Source organism: Alligator mississippiensis, chromosome 13, assembly GCF_030867095.1.
Source record: "Alligator mississippiensis isolate rAllMis1 chromosome 13, rAllMis1, whole genome shotgun sequence".
Lineage (NCBI taxonomy): Eukaryota > Metazoa > Chordata > Crocodylia > Alligatoridae > Alligator > Alligator mississippiensis.
Genome location: NC_081836.1, coordinates 46,260,240 through 46,274,732, shown reverse-complemented (window position 1 = coordinate 46,274,732; position 14,493 = coordinate 46,260,240).

The following is a 14,493-nucleotide window of genomic DNA, read 5'->3' as shown; positions in this document are numbered from 1 at the left end:
ACAGGCCAGATCCAATCAGTTAGTGAGCCATACCTGGCCCACAGGCCATATTTTGCCCACCTCTACTTTACACCCATATTTTGCTCTGTTCTGTATGTAGTCATGACTTTCTTGAGTAGATTTGTGATAACTGGTATCTTGATAGAGGTCACAGGCCTATTTCTCCCTTCTCCCTAAAATACACACAGAAGTTTAATGACAGAACAAGTGTACATTGTTATAGTATTTGTTTTACTCTTTATGGTCATGGGGGGGGGGGGGGGGGGGAAACAACACCAGCTAATTGAGTTTGCCTGGCAGCTGACCCACTTTGTTTTGCCCCCCTGACTATACAAGAGTAACTGTTTTTTATTATGTGAGCAGTCACACATGGCCATCATACATTCCTAGGACTAATTTGAAAAATATCTGTGTTTTTAAAAAAAACAAAAAAAAAAAGAGCCCCTCAAACTTGATGGATCTGTTCCCTGCATTTGTCTAAATCAGGGATGGGCAAAATACGACTGGATTCAGCTTCCTGAGGGATTTTGTCTGGCTTGCAGCAGGTCTCTCGGTCCTGCCCAGTACAAGTATAGGGGAAGTCTGGGCTGTGGCGTGTATGGCCAGTCCCACTGCCCCCTCTAGTATGTGGCGAATCTGGGGCAGTGCAATGGCCAGTCCCACTTCCCAGCAGCCCTGGTGGTGGCTCCTCCTGGCAGCTGCTGCTGTCAGACCCAGTCCCACTGCCTGGGCACCCCGGTCTGCCTGCCTCATACCCACCACTGGGAGCTGGACCTGTGTGGGCGGGCAGATGAGATGGGGCAATGGGTGGGCAGGTAGTGGTGCTAGGGAGCAGGACAGCTAAGCAAGACTGGGATCATGAAGCAGGATCCTGGGGTGGTGACAATTCAGGGCTGGGGCAGAGCTATGATCCAATGCCCTCATGGCCCTGCAATGGGTGTGAGTTCCACAGGCAGGGGCGTGCGGGCAGTGAATCATGGCTTTGTTCCAGGCCCCAGCCCTGCACTCCCACCATCCTGAGATGCCAGCCCTGGATGCAGCTCTGTGCACCCTACCTGCGCAGATCCCCGCTGGTCTCCATGGGACCCCCCAGGCTTGCTGGGTGGTGACAGCACAGGCCTGGGGCCTGAAACAGAGCCATGATCTGCTCCCCACACACCCCTACCCACAGAACTGGTGCCTGTCCCAGGGGTGTGTGGGTGGCAGATTATAGCACTGCCCTTGGCCCTGGCCCCATGCCGTCGCTGCCCCATGATCCCAGCCCCAGCTCTGCCCACTTGTCCCACTCCTGGTTGCTGTTCCCCACCCACCTATCTGTGGTCCTATCCCAGCCACCCAGATTAATGTGGAAAAGAGCTCCTTACGGGTTTTTTTGTGAGCTGTTGTGTGGCACTGACCTCGCCTGCAACAGCTCACCAAAGCTCCTTATGTGGCCCACAGATCCAAATAATTGCCTACCCCTGGTCTAAAATAAATAAATTAATTTTGCTCATTTAGGAGCATTTGCAATGTTCAGTTCCTGTTTGGCCTGTTGAACCAACGTGGCTATGGGAGATTGTTCTTTCTTGTGTATCACTAAGTCCTAATTCCAGGACCAATTCTTTATACTTGTTGGAATCAGTAGAAGGGGCTGGCACAATTCATGCTGCTGAGGCTAGAATGGGACGTGCAGAATACTTCCCCTAGTGGAGATGCATTGGAAATACAGAGCCTAGGGTCTAGGCTAACATTCATTTTCAGGTTTAGTTTACAGGCTTGGCTATTAGATGAACAAAATCTGTCTACTTGTAAACTGAGCACGTTTGGCAGTCATCACAGAGAGAGAGAGAGAGAGAGACTAAACACAAAATCCCATCCTGCTATTTGCATAGTTGCTTTTCAGAGTAGAGCCACACTTAATATTCTAGTCGGAAGAAGGGTGTGAGGACTGCTTAGTAACAGCACCAGAAACATAGTCAAGGTTTTTCCTAATGTAATTCATTTATTTTCTTCTCCGTTTCCTCTAACACTCTCTATGCAGATACAGAATTGCCTTCTTGACTATCTTTTTCCATCTGGCACATGCACATAGTCCTTCCTCATAGTCCCAGTGTTTTTTATTGGCTCGTAATGAGGCTTGTTTGTGGATTTGTGCGGTCTCTGTTCCTGGAGTTGTTTGCTAGTAAGCACGTGCTCCCTCTGCCGGCTATAGCAGGGTGGAGCAGAGCACCCAGTGCGGGGCCCTGCCGTCCCGGAGCTGTTTAGGCAGCTTTCCATAGTGCCATGCTGAAATGTCTGAAGTTTGATATGACTCATCATTTTTGTCTATCTTCATGAACAGCGGGGGTTCTTGGGAACATTTTTGCTCAATGATGGAAGAAAAGCCTTTTATTTAATTATTCATTCATTTAAAAAAAAAAGGGGGGGGGGGGAATCCCTGACTGACCCTATATGCTATAGTTCAGTTTAGCTGACCTGTCCTGTTACTGTGGACTCGCGATTCTGCTACATGGTATTCCTCTCCTGGGCCTCTTCAGATGTGACGAATGAATCTCCTGCTCTCAATCCTTTGTCCTAGCCTAGCATTGCTGTTTGCTTGAGTGGTAGGAAGGTGAGCTACACAAAAGTCTGTTTTCCCCTTTGATCTCTGAATCCTGTAACGGTGTGTATCTGTCTCATGCCACAGTTGCCAGCTGTCCAGTCTAGCTAGTGGTGTCCCTGCAAGTTGCTGACAGATTAGCTAATGTTCCAGAATTTGTGCAATATTTAGATTAACCATTAGAGGATGATGGTTGCCACCTTACTGGCCTCCCATCATCGTGCACTAGTGGAGACCTCGTGTCTTGCTAGGGAGAAGGGACTGAGAGATGGTCCTAGTCAGCATTAAAGCAGCAGAAACTATAGTAGAATATCTCCCTAGGCTGCTACAGTGCCTTTTGCTTTCCTTCTGAGAAAGCTAGAAAGTTGCTGGAGAAAAACTGGTTTCCTGGGTTGGGGAGTACACAGCAGAGACCTTAAACAATGGGACACCCCTTGATGGAGTGTGGGAGCATGCCCCCGTCTGCTTCATTGCAGCAGAGAGGGTGGGAAAATCTACCTGAAGTCATCAGAAAAATCTGGGCCTGCTGCTAGGTTCTTGCCAATGGATCTCCCTTAGGACAGTTGCTGGTAAGTGTGGACACTTTGTTGGGATGGGTAGCTGTTTGTGGGGGGGTGGGGACGATGGCGCCTTCCTGTTTAGCTAAACCTCTAATTTTTTGAGACCCTCAGAATTTAAAAATTCATATTCAATTCATTGCTTAAAATTCACTGGGCCTTTTCAGAACCATCCTGGGAAGAGGTTTTGAAACATTGTGAAGTGTCTGCTGTGTGGTGTTTGGTTCTGTTTCTTTCCCTTGAAGGGTCAATGGCAATATTAATGTCTTCAGCACTTAGGGAGAAAAATGGGGTTAAACATCATAGCAATTAGCTGTGTGTTCTTCAGTGTTGATGGTAGCATTTTTCCAATGTCAGTGTGGTGTGCAAATACAAGCTAAGCTTTCACTCAGGGGATGGCAAACGCATACTATTATCTGTCCTCTGTAAAATGGGGGCAACTTGAACAGAGTAGTTGTGACTTGCCTGTTTGGCAATAATTGAAGAGTTCCTGGCTTCCAGGTAATTGCTGAACTCTAGCCACTCGGGCTGAGATTTTCAAAACTGGTTTAGCTTTGTATACCCAGTTTCCAATATTACTAATCTAATCCAGTCAATTTTCTGCATTGCCATGTGCACAGGGCAGCATTAAAATGAAGCATCTTTGCAAAATCTTAGCCTACAAATTTTTGTGATTGACACCTTTTAAAAACACCTTGAAAAGTTTTTGTCAGAAAAGCATGTTAGTTCTGATTTGGTTTCCGTGAGAGTGTGCTGAAGAGCATCTGTGATGCGCTTGAGAATCACATACTGGAAAAACAAAAACCAAGTAAAGATGACTGCCTGGGGTAAGAATTTCATGTAGGGAACAGTGCTATGTCTATTTTTGCTCCTTTCTTGTTGCTATAGGTCAGGTGCATGCTGTGTTTTGCAAGCATTAAAAAAATGCCCCTGCCCTGAAGCTGTTCAGCTCTCACCCTGCTTGCCTAGCCCAGCCTGGGTGGCACGGGGCATGGCTCAGCCCAGCCACGTGTGTCCTGCTGCTCCCGATCATGGAGCCTCTGACAGACTGAGATCGGTTGTTGGAGGCTCCACAATCAACCAGTCGATCAAGATCAGCTGGTTGGTGACCACTGGTCTAGCCCATGCTGAGCTTTTTGAACTATCTTGTGTTGGAAATGTGCCAAATAATCACTACCTTTTTTCTGTTCTGGTTATTAGTTGCTTCTCTTGTTTGTCCATCACCTATCCATGGTGCTCCAGCTCTGGTGTTCACAGACTTACTGCCGTTTTTTTCATGTCAGAGGGTTCTATTTTATTTGCTGAGTGTTCGTTATTTTCTCAGTGGTCTGTTTCTCAAGATTTGGTAATGAACGCCACCAATAACGAAACAGGATGTCAAGCAGGGTGTTGAATTATGCTTCGTTCTTCTTACAATGTTTAATATTTCACAGGAGGATTGGCGATGGAAAGTTCTCCTCGACAAGGCATTTCTCTTGTGTTGAGGTTGTTTTTCAGGTATGCAAATCTGGCTCCAAACAAAAGGCTGGAGCAAGGGTGTCAGCTTCCAGGGCTCAAGGTGTTAAAATTTGTTTTATTTATGTAAAATTATGAAGTTTTTATTTCAAAACGGTTAATTATGATATCTTCCATCACCAATCCTCCTGTGAAATATTAAACGTCGTAACAAGAGAGAATTCAACATCCTGCTTGTCTATTCAACATCAGACACCCTTGAGGTAAATAGATGGTTCCAACTTTTATCCAAGCCTAATTTGCATAAAATGACAAATGAACTTTTCTGGTCAGGAGATCTGACACTGCTCTTCAGTGAAATATGAATTTTCTTTTCTACCTGGAAGAAAGTTTACCATCTTTGCATTCTCCTATGCCTGAGGAGGGGTATGTGTGCCCGAAAGCTTACAAATAAAGAGAACTCTTTTTTGCAACTGTCTAGTTAGTCTAAGAAAGATATTGCCTCTAGCACACCTGACTACTTGTATTTTTAGACCAACCCAGCTAAAACCTGTATCCCTGAAACTTAGAAAAGAGAGAAATTGCCTGTGATTACTCAGCAAAGCAGTGGCAGAGCTGAAGTCTAGCCAGTGCCCTGTGAACCAATCCACATCACCTTCTAGTTAATAGTCAGCCCTGAATCCTTTGAAGCCCTGAAGAATGAGGGCTTATATCTTATCTTTAAAATGTTTTATCCAATGTAAGTGTGGCTATGGTTGCCATTCCATTGAAATAGCTAATCCTCTTTTGAGTCCTACTAATTTTCCAGCCTTTGGCACCTTGTGCCTGTGAGCTTCATAGGTTACATATATACAGAAGAAATAGCTTTTGTTGAATCCATTTGAAATGGGCTGCCTTTCCATTTCATTTGCAATCCTCCTGGTTTTGTATTATGAGAAGATAAATAAGAGGATTTGATTTAGTTTTTTCTGTACTGGTCACTATTTGTTTCTGTCACGTTTACCTGTGTTCATTTCCCCTTCCAGACTTGAATGCTGCCAGTCATTTTTAGTCTTTTTCCTAAGGAAGTTGTTCTGGCCTTCCAATAACTCTGTCACACCATCTGAGACTACCGAGTGGCTCTCTCCTTATACAGATGTAAAGTTATAGAGGTATGGCTGCTGTACATTGGCAACACAAGGGGTGCACGCACACCCTCTGAGATCGGCCGTGCACCCCCTGGAAGCGCCAGCCACAAAACCACGCTTCTGGTTTGACTAATGACTTGGCAATGGGCCACTGTACCCCCTGCCGCTCCCTCCACCCCCATCAGCAATCAGCCCTGGCAGGGACACTGCTGCGCCCCCCCCACCCCTGGTCGGCGATCTGGTGCCTGCCCCTGCCCGACTCAGGAGGCACTATTCGCCCGTGTTGCCATGGGAACCATAACTTTGAGTTTCCTAACTTTTAAAACCACTGTGGTGTGCAATAAGTTTCCTTTTCAAGAGTATCACATGACTATTTTTGAAAGTCTAGGATTTTTGCAAGTGATATATTTTATTGGATCAGTTGTATAGCCAGGAAGGACATAGTAAGCTTTTGGCTATCACTGTACCCTTTCTCAGGTGTATTTATTTACAAATACTCTTCCATTCAATGACTTAAAAAATAGTTATAGTTGTCTATGCAGCTTCTCCAGCTCGTGTTATTGAAAGTGGGTGTTCTCTATCGTGCTGCGGCTGCACAGATGAGGAATCAAATACCATATTTGTTGCAAGTCTCTGTGGGCAGTGTGGCAGGTCAGGCCCTGGGGTAGTACCCCTAGGGGCCACCCTTATCCTGCCTATGCTCCCAGGCCTCTATATAATCTCTCATGTTTGTTTCACCTGCCACATCTTGATGTTCTTTGGATATTGGGTGGGAGGCTGCCCTGGAGTCCTGGAACGCTCTCACCGGCATCTGCCAATCTAATGGACCTCCTGGGGTCTCTGGGTCTTCTGCCCCCTAACTCAAAACTGCATGCATACATAGGCACAAACTCTATGGGTGCTCCAGGGCTTGAGCACCCCCCAAAAAATTAGTGAGTGCTCAGTACCCACTGAGCCACTTGCAGATGTTTTTAAAAAAAAAAAAAAAAAAAAAAAAGTTTTACTGGAAGAAGCAGTGCATGACTTTGACCCAGCTCTGCAGCTGATTCAATCAACTATTAGATAAAAGTGCCAAAAAAGCCCCTCTAAAGCACTGAATCTTTACAGATGCTACAGAGCTAGGTAGAAGTTAGCATGCTGCCTCTTTTGGGCATGTGTGAGGCTTGGCACAGGAATGTGCCAAGTTAAAAGTAAAGTGCCCTTTTTTTTTTTATATGCCTGTAAGCACCTACCAGCAAAAAAAAATTCAGCGCCTATGACTTCATGGTTCTTTGCAGGTCTCTTGAGTCCCAACAGTCCTAGGGATGCCCAGGTGGCACTATTCCAAGCCAGTAGTCACCAGCCATGGCCCTAATTTAGGCTAAAGGCCACTATTAAGAGCCCCAAAGCTTGTCACACCTATGCCTTGCAGTTATCATTATGTCACCCTTTACCTTCATGTATAAGCTTTGGCCTTCTTAGCCTACAGCCTATAGGTCCCTGGCTCCCTACTCCCCTTCAGCTAGCCCAGAATCCACTGTCTTCCCCCACCTAGGGACATCCCTGCTGTGGTTTCTCCCTTAAAGTAACAGGAGCACTTGGCTCCCTGTTGCAGGCGGCATTCTAGGATGGAGAAATAACTTCTCTCTGTTGATTCACAAGCCTGGGGCTTAGGATGAATTTTCTGAGAAATCTGTGCGCTCATCTCAAATCCTGCCTGTTAACACATGTTAGAACGTGTCATGGTGCATTTTGTTTCTACTGAATAGTGCAGAGAAGTTAAAAGTTATAGTGCTGCTCCTTGACCTGTCTGATGAAGGATCTAGTGTCCATTTTGCCTTTTAACTGTGTGCTGCTCAACTAAATTGTTGCTACTGGGGAAGAAAAAAGACTAGATAATCTGAGTAGCAAAGTCTATCTCTTGAAGACTATCAATGTGTTACATGATAGGCATAGATATTAATTATTTCTGGGATACATCTTTGCTTTGTATAGCTGCCTACTAGGGCTCTGTGAAGCTTCGGGTGCTGATATGATTCAGAGGAGATTTGGCCCTATGCGGTGGCTGAATCTCCAAATCCCAATCAAATCAGGACACCAGTGTGGGGCATTGGGGTCAGGGAGGAGGAGGGATGATTGACTGCTAAGTGGGGGCTTTTTTTTTTTTTAAAGAGCCGGGAGCTGGGGCCAGGCAGAAGATGGGGCCTCGTGCCAGAACCCCCCAAGCAGAGGGGGGCAGCAGCCAGTGGGTGCCAAGCTTTTTTTAAAGAGCCAGGAGCTGGGGCTGGGAGGGACAGCCATTGACAGGGTTGGGAGAGCAGGTGGGGGATGAGGATGATTTGAAGATTTGGCTGATTTAGCAGTGGCCGAACCTCTGGATCAGACTTGGCCAAATCGATTCAGGACAGTGATTCAAATCAAAGTAAAAAAAATGAATGAAAGCAAAGAGCTGGCATTTTCTGATGGATGCCTTGAGTCTAAAAAGATTGAGAACCACTGGACTAAGATATTTCCTATGCAGTGCAGAATATTTTCCTTTTAAATGCATTAATTTTAGGCATTGCAGTGAGAGTGAAAAGATGAAAACTCCTTGTTTCTAAATTTAACAGAGAGAATCTGTTACATTCCACCTAAGCTTTACATGGTTATATCTGACATGACTGCACCTTGTAACGAACCTGAGCATGCTGAGCTTTCAGATCTTCCATCCCACAAGCAGTGCCTGAAAAATGTGTTTCAAAAGTAACCAGGAATGAAACCCTGGTTATTGGCTGCATTATATATAAGACGCATCTTCAGCCTTACAAGCAATATATTCAACAGGCATATCTTTAAAAGGGCAGCACATATTTCCAAAATGTCATGGCATGGTATTTGTGTATTATTGCCTTTAATTTAGGCCCTGACATTAGAATAGGTAGACTTAATAGAGTTCATTTAAAACCAAACCAGTTTCGCTCACAGAGATGTATGCTTTTTATTTTGCATTCTGAGTACACTGACACAACCATGTGGACAATACATAAAGATATAATCACACACAACTAAATGAACAAGAATGAAAGTGCTCCATGGCTGGTACAGGCACAGAAACCATAAGTTTAAACCAGTGATTCTCAACCAGAATGCCATGTGATTAGCACACTACAGAGTGTTCCCTGTAGTGCCTTGGGATCTTTTCAAGGTGTTTTGCACTGTTAAGTGCAATCATGATTTATGAGATACATTCAGAGATTCCAAATAGGAATCCATGGCATTAAAAACATTCTGGCCCATACCATTAAAAATATTCCAACCTGTTGTGGTCTTTCTCAGTTCTCTGCAGAAGAAAAATTGCTCTGTTATTTTTTCTGGAGTCAAAAAAATGAGTGAAAACTAAGAGCTGGCATGAGGGATACCTCAAGCCTTCAAAGGTCAAGAACCACTGGTTTAAACCTTCTCTAGCATCTGCCTTTCCCTGTAATAGTGACATGAATCAATAGAAGTCCAGCTCTGCATTCCTTGGGCTTGCAAAACTCCCACTAAAGTCAATGGACAAGCTTCCACTGACTTTACTAGCACAGGATCAAACCCATAAAACAGAACAAACACAGGATTAGGGCCTTTCTACTTCTTTTTTTTGCTACGTGTTGGCATTTGGACATATTGCATACAAGTATATTTCTAACAAACTAGCAAAACCAAACTGAACACTTCACATTTATCAGTATTTTCAATACATGTGGTAGATGGACACGTTTTTCAATCACTGAAATACATAGAGACTGAAATGCAATTAAAGTTCAGTCTTGCAAGGAGAGCCTGGCATGAGTGTGAGGAAATGTATTGTGCTTGAAAAGGTTTATGCTGTTAATTACATATCACCAATAAATCCATAATGAAACCATGCATTTGAGATGAGGGAAAATACATTTTTTAGTCAGCTATGTTATCTGTTGTCAAATTGCTAGAGACTAGATTTGAGATCCCTAATGTATTAGGTACTGATTCTGCAAATACCAGGGGCTTATGCCTGGTAATTTGTCAAAGCACTTATTTGGGCGCCCAAAGGTGAAAGCCAATGACTTCAAGTTAAAGACATTATTAAGCACTTACACATGTCCATGATCATGCCCTACTGAAAATCAATGGGATTTTTGTCACTGACTTTTTAATAAGATCCAACTTTCTGTAAATAGATCCATTTGTGATAGTGAACACTGACAGCAAATAGATATTTGCAGACTAGTAGTCCTCTCAATACCAGCTATGTTTCTTGCTTTCGCTAAGGGTGTGTTTTTGATCCAAATGAACGGGTTTTGGCCTAAAAGACAAAGGCCCCAATATGGCTTGGAACTGTCTAGAAGAGTCTGCTGTAAAACCAGCAGCAGGAGAGTAGGGGATTGAATACCCTTTTTCTTAGCCCCTTTGGAAAACCATAGGGGCAACCTCTGCAATTTTGCAGAGGGTCTTGATGCAGTGTGGTCTACTATTTAGAGAATAAACTTGTGTTATCTACAAACACATTTATCCTCCCCGAGCCAATGATATCCAATAAGTAGGGTGACCAGATGTCCCAGTTTGGTCAGGACTGTCCTGGATTTCATAGGCTGTCCTGTGAATGCTGCTCACATGTGTATTCACCTCTTCTCAGTCCAGTGGAGTTGGAACCAGGGAGCGACCACTGTGGTAGGACTTCCTTGAGGGGGTAGGGTGGCTCAGACCCCTGCCCTGAGAGGAGGGGGGGTCCCTCCCCTCTTTCTGTCCACTCGGTTTCCAGAGACTTGTGTTGGGGGGGGGGGGGAGGGCGCTCCAGACTGTGCCCTGGGACTGCAGCTCTGGCCGGCTCCATCCTACCTAGGCCCAGCTGCCAGAGGCCGGACCCCAGAGCTTGGCTCAGTGCTCTCCCCGCTACCATCAAGTACGTGCATTAGGGGTGGGGGAGGACAAGCTGGAAAGGGGAGAGGGAGGGTTGCAGAGGCAGTGAGGTGGGGAGGTCTGGGGAGCAGGGAAGTGGCAGGGAAGCAGGGAGGGAGGGAGGAGAGGGAGAAGGAATAAATGGGAGCAGTAGGAGAGAGGTGGGGAAGGTAGCCAAAGGGGGAGCAAGCTGGTGGGGAGGCAGGCGGCATATGCAGGGGCTCTTTTGGAGTCAAGAGGAGGCTGTCCAGGTTCAGCCTCTTACTGACATGATGGTCAAGCAGCTGCGCACACATGCCAGTACAGCAGCCTGGATCCAGAGCAGCTGCGCGTGCGCGCGCGCACACACCCCCCCCCCCCCAATGGAAAAGGTCAGCTTTCTCCCTGATCACAGCCAGAGCCTCCAGCTCAGCCCTCCTCCTCCTGATGTCTTGCCTAGCAGAGCCCTAGCCACCTGCTTTCCTGGCCTTGCTCACCCCCTTTCCCCATGGGCAGTTTACCTCCCCCTCCCCCTGCTTCTGGCCATTGGGGTGGCAGAGTGGCATGATGCAGGGTGTGGTAGGGGGGAGAGTGTCCTGGATTTCCTTAAAAATAATATGGTCACCCTACCAATAAGCCCTAGTGCCTTTTCACCTCCATCTTATGTCTTAGGTCGGTGGTGCTCAACCTTTTGGCCCCATGGGGCAGGTGAGTGGCCCAGAGCTGGTCCATGGGTTGGATGAGCCCCATGTGCCAGGTGGAGGCACATGCATTGATACCAGGGCCCCTGAGGCCCAGTCCTACCTCCTCCTGCCTCGTGCACTGGGATTGGGTCCCACAGGCCTGGTGCCACCCCCTACATAAGGGTTGGGTCCTGGGGCTTGGCACAGTCTCTGCCCAGCCCTGTGCATGAAGATTAATTAGCACCCTGGGCCCCAGCTCTCCATGGGTCTGGGAATATGGCAGCACACCTCTCCTGCCATCATATTTCCAGATCTGTGGGGGGGCTTGTGGGCCAGATGACATGGTGCCATGGGCCACATCTGGCATTTAAGCACCCCTGTCCAGACTACTCCTAAATTTATGAGATGAAACATGCTAGTGCTGCCTTTTTTAACTATGAGTGCTCTTACGTTAAAGTAGCATTACATCAGCCATTGTGTGGATTGTATTTAAAGAAGAAAGTTCAAGATAATTCACATAAATAATAATATTCTTTATGTTGCTCACTTGCGTCTAAATCTATAGGTTCTTAAAGATATCTAATTTGCTTTTCACCATTTGGCTGTTTTGTTTTCTTAATATTTCCTGTATCTTGGGCATCGGTAGACAGGTCAGATGCCTTTTCCAAAGCTCGTTCTGCAAGGCTATTGCATACTGTTTTCTGTCATTGCAAGGAGCGGTTTACATGCTTACAAATGGTTCAAATGAAAATACCTTTCTGCTCTGACCTGGTAAATCATGCCCTTTCTGTACTCACCTTCCCCATGGAGGGGCCCACACAGATCCACAACTGCAGTTCAAGTTCACGACCAGGGAATTTAAAAACTAAACAAGAAGGATTAATATAATGTCTCTGGGCCTGATGCCCAACTGCATTGTCATCAATGGGTGGGAGAAGCAGCAGGTAGAACTGTGCAGTTGGAGGCATGGAGTAAGTACTTCTGGATTGTCAGCACTTCGAATTGAACAGAACCCTCCAGTGCTACATGCACTAACTAGCCTCTATAGGTTGAGTTGAAGAGCCAGGTTCAGTGGCTGGGGTCTGTAACAGATTGCCCCTCTGGTTTTTGGACAGAAAGGAACGTGTAACACATGTAGGCCTGTGGGTTATATGCTCTCTTCTTCTTCCTGTTGCAAAGGAATCCTCTTTACCAGGAGTTACCATGTTTGTGGATGGAAATGGGCATGCTGATGAAATGGGCTTAGGACTAGAACAGGAGTTGGAAACCCCTGGTACGCCTAGCAGAGCTTGGCATCAGTGCCGTAGCAAGGGGGGGTGGGAAGTGAGGTGCCCGCCCCGGGCACCAAAGCAGAGGGGTGCCAACAGGTGCTGCCCAGCTAGGGTGGGTTGCGGGACAGTGCTGTGAGCGGCTCGTTTGCGGGGTGTGAGGATGGGGGCAGGGCAGCTCCCACTGTTGCATGCACTCCTGGGCTAGCATGGGGGGAGGGTGCCCCCTGGATCTGAGCGCAGAGCGAGGACAGGCTGCTGCTGCAGGCTTTGCTCTGGGTGCCAAACTTTCTTGCCACTGTACTGCTTGGCATGTGAAAGCAATTTTGCTTGGCATGCATGCCTTTGGGTGGATGGCTGGGAAGAGGTGAGGCTGTGCTGTCACAACAAGGATCGGACCCCTTGCAGTTCCCCTGCTATCCACCTGGAGGTGCGCATGCACCCGCCATCAGCAGCAAGGTAGGCTGGGGCTCCGCAGAGCTAGATGCAGTGGTTTGAGCCTCCCTACCACCTGCTACGAATAGCCTGGGTTCCTTGGTAGGTGGCTGGGGTCTGCCCAGAGCCTGGGCTGGCTGTGGCAGGTGACTGGGAAGCTTCAAGCTGCTGCACTGAGGTCTGTGGACCTCAGCCCTCCTTGTTGCTGGTGATGGGTGCCCACACACCTGTGCTGAATGGTGTGGGAGCCACAAGGGGTCTGATCCTCTTTGTGGCAGCGACCCCTTCCCGGCCATCCACCTGGAGGTACGTGTTGAGAGAGAAGAAGGCTGCTACTTGACATGAGTAGCAGAACTCCCATCATGTGACCAGTGCAGACAGTGACCCGAGATCCTTGCCCCAGCATGGCTGGCTGATCGAGGACTCTAATTATATCCACCCAAGTTGTTGAAACATGGTGAAGTTCACTTTAATGTGTCTAGCATTGCTGCTTTAGCTGTGTGTATGTAGCCAATAAAGCTTGGCTTGATCTTTTAACTGGACAGGTGTGCCATGGTGCAATCTGTATAACTTCCCTGGCACACACCAGCACTTGTGGGGTTGTAAGTTTTACCCCAACATTTGGTGCTCAACATGGGGCTTGAAGGGGGTGGTTGATTGACCAGATCAAGCAAAGTGGCATACGAGAGTAGCAGCTCCAAAGTAGACAGGGTTGCAACCTGGCAACCTGGTCTCGGAGATTACCTAAGGTCTGTGAGTCAGGCAATGGTATGAGCTGAAATCCACTTGGGTTAAGCAAAGGTACGTCCTATCGTGGGTATGATGGAAAGTGAGGAACAGGAAAAATTGACCTCCCTGCTGGAGGGGTTTGTGAATGAGCATGGAAAGGGTCCTTGGGACTCCAAGGCATTTGTAGGCAAGGATGCATATGAAAAGTTGAAACAGCAATGGGTTGTGCTGGTAACAGGAGTAAAACCTAAGAAGGGGGCTGCTTTGCAGGGATTGTTAATGGTATGTAAGGCATTCTCCGTGGAAGTGGCACAGATGCAGCAGGAGGTTGTACACGGTCAGAAGTGTCTGTGTCAGCAGGTTGTACAGTGTCATCATCCTGATGACGATGACAAGACTGAGGTGGATGAGTAACAGCATAATCCATCCCCACGTGCACCACTGGTTCCAATAGTGCTAATTACAACAACCACAGTTACCAGTGTGGACCCGCAGGTGACAGGGTCCCAAGCCAGGATAGAGGTGAAGCCTTATTTCCCTGACCAATTTGCATGCCCCGGTAATGGGTTGGCTAACTGCCTTGGAATCAATTCCAGGATGTAGCACTATGGATTTGCCAGGGTTGCTAAGGGAGTATATGCATCCAGAAGAGTTCAATGTGTTGCCTTCTGATGTTAAGTTTGGCATTGGTACTGGTAGTATTGCTGGAAGTATGAGGGCTTTGTTAAAATTGGTTTATCCCTCAGGGAATTTGGTGGTACTGTATCACAATGAGAGGCAGATTCTGGGAGGAAGGCCAGAAGGGTA